This window comes from Trachymyrmex cornetzi, unplaced genomic scaffold, assembly GCF_001594075.2.
Source record: "Trachymyrmex cornetzi isolate Tcor2-1 unplaced genomic scaffold, Tcor1.1 scaffold138, whole genome shotgun sequence".
Taxonomy (NCBI): domain Eukaryota; kingdom Metazoa; phylum Arthropoda; class Insecta; order Hymenoptera; family Formicidae; genus Trachymyrmex; species Trachymyrmex cornetzi.
In genome coordinates this window covers 762867-766215 of record NW_017295960.1, presented here as the reverse complement: position 1 = coordinate 766215, position 3349 = coordinate 762867, and positions in this window count along the sequence as shown.

Below are 3349 nucleotides of genomic sequence, written 5' to 3'. Positions count from 1 at the left end.
TCACTTGTCAGAATGCAAAAGGAACGCGCATTCAACTGAGTTATGACGTCACAAGTGAGAATTATCTGAGAATCGGTGTAAATGGAAAGCAGCTAATAATGTCTTTGATTTCGAGCGAATTTCGCACGATGAAGTGGGGTGCTTTATGCGTACTGCGCTCGTGCGGCTATCGTAAAAAGCTGGTATGACCATAGCACGCATCACGTTCTTTTTTTTCATAGCGATTCTCGTGCCATGATTGCACGACTTCATGCATAAACAGATTGAACGCTATTAAGCGCATTGAAATAGGCCGCACGATAATAGTATCGACTGTCCGTGCCAAAATCGTAACAGATTTCTCTCCGTGTAGTACAATATATAGTTTCAATTTTAAGAAATTTTGTAGGTATTCAATTCGCGATTGTACTACATTAAATCCAACAAGGACATAAGGCAAGAATCGATCATCTCAAATTATTTAAAGAGTAAACAGTGAGAATTTACTGGACTGTTTCGCCTTCTGAACGCATTGTCAACTTTACACGTCAGTGCTCCTGTGTCTGACAGTATTCAAATCTCATGGAAAAATTATAATTACTGGAAAATTTCCATCTATACATACACATTATATCTCGTAAAAAATTATATTTTTATTCTCATCTTCTTTCATCAATGATTCGTCAATATTAGTAACAGTAGTTATAATTGCTTTCTACCTATCACATTGTCAATTGTGGTTTGTTCTTTACTACTGTGTCTTTACATATGCGAGCCTAAAAAATAAATAATTTTTTATGAAATGTGTTAATGTATATTACATTATCTACTAAAATATGATTACGAGTATTGGGTTGGAGAAAAAGTTCTGCGGAATTTTGTTAAATCAAAATTATGTACAGAATATATTAGATGCAAAATTTTCGACTATCTGGCGTGAAAGCTTATAGTTTTTCCTAAATGTACGTTCTCAAAAAATGTTAAAAAACGACTTTTTGTTACCAAGTCACACATGGATTAAATAAAAGGACATTCTGATTTGGATTGCTCATAACTCACCGGCAAAAATCATCGTACTGCAATTAATAAAACAGATTTTTAAAGCTGAAACGTTGCTCCATGAAGTGGTGTAATTGTCAATTTAAAAAAAAAATAGTATATATGTATATTTGAGTTGAAAATGTGATACTACTCTCCTTTTTTCCATTGTGCAATAGTTAAATGGGGGGGAGGGGGGGATAATAGTATCACATTTTTAACTCAAATGTGCATGAATTCTATTTTTTAACTTGATAATTATATACCACTTGATGGAGCAACATTGCAGCTTTACGAATCTGTTTTATTAATTGCGGTATGATGATTTTTAATGTAGTTATGAGTAATCAAATTCAGAATGCTCCTTTTTACTAAATTCGCGAATAACTCAAGAACAAAAAATCGTAGAAATATTTTTTTTAACGATATTTTGTAAAAAAATTCCAAATTTTTAAGATACAGAAAACCGAAAATTTTTACAAATTTTTTTGGCACGTGACAGACCCATGAAGTGAGAAGATAAATTTCCCTTTCTTTCAGCTCATAGCTTTCTATATATAAAAATTACAAAACCCACATAAATTAAAAAAATACAGTAACCGTTCGAAAGTAGAGATTTCAAGCTTTGAAACACTTTTTAAATTTAAATTTTAATCATTTTTAACGAAGATGTTTTATTTCCAATTTGAGCTAATAAATTACCACAGAACTCTTTAAAAAAATACAGTAACCGTTCGAAAGTAGAGATTTCAAGCTTTGAAACCCTTTTTAAATTTTAATTTTAATCATTTTTAACGAAGATGTTGTATTTCCAATTTGAGCTAATAAATTACCACAGAATTTTTTTCTTTCAATCCAATATATAACACAAATAAGAAGACAAATGAGAATTTATTAATGGATTTAAACGTTTTCTCATGAATGACCTGATTTAACATATGTGTAATAACATCATCTTTTTGCGGGAAGCTCTTGTCACACACCAAACATTCATACTACTTTTAATCGCTATGTACAAATTTGTGAACGTTTAGGTTATCATTGGAAGTAAAAGTTATGCCGCAAACCTAAAATCCAGCATATTTATAAGTACAGAAAAGTAAAAATAAAAAAACAACCAAATGACGTAGCAGCTCGATTTAGCCCCAATTCCACAACTCACGGTTAACTCTTAACCGTGTTAATGTTCAATTTATTTCTCATCTCTTTCCAATTCGAGAATTGGAAAGAGACAATGAATAAGTTGAACCTCATTTAAGAGTTAACCGTGAGTTGTGGAACTGGGCCTTAATGGCGGAGCAATACGGAATGTGGATTTTGACGAATAAATTATAATTTTCATATATATTTTTATGTAAAGGGTTTTAAAAAAATAATATAATCGTTCAGAGAGGTAGCATTCGCGAAAGCCACTATAATGACATACAGTATCTAAAAGGTTAAAAGAGGAACAATTCATTACTATAACCTTAATTTAGGAAAAAATTTGAAACGCATTGTAAAACGGAACAAAGTGTTAAAATTTGAGATTGTCCCGTCTAATTTGGGACGGTTGGTCACTAAGATGTACAGGAGCCTCTTTGTCCCGCTTTACAATGCGTTTCAAATTTTTCCCTAAATTAAGGTTATAGTAATGAATTGTTCCTCTTTTAACCTTTTAGATACTGTACGTCATTATAGTAGCTTTCGCGAATGCTACCTCTCTAAACGATTATATTATTTTTTTAAAACCCTTTACATAAAAATATATATGAAAATTACAATTTATTCGTCTGTAATTATTCTATTGTGATTTCATGTGGTAAATCGCCGCTAGATACAAATCTCTCAATCAGTACTACATTATTTACGTGCAGTGCGCGTCAAACATTGCCATAAGAATACTGGTAAGGTTTTCTGCAGTTTCCCTTATCCTTTGCAACAAATGTTTGTAATCATATGATAAATCGGCTGCAGACGTAATAAAAGACAAAATTTATTATTATTCATGAACATACTAGGTTTCTTTAATAAATCTAGAGTATAAATTACAGACATTTCGTCATCATTATTGTGTCCTCTTTAAATTCTAGATGTAGTAAGCGTCCCAATGAAATAAAGTAAACTTGCTTACTATGGCTGCTTTCCTTTTAGGAGACACAAACCGACACAGTATAACACACTCAAACACAGTTTGCCACGTTTAAATGGAACGCGATATGTGCAGTGTGTGTATCGTGTGTACAAACTTTTAATACCTAACCTTAAAAGATTTGAATTTTGACCTTAACGGACATACGAGATCAGATTATTGCAAGGAGTGATGTGTATATTTTCGAGTAAAGGTACATAC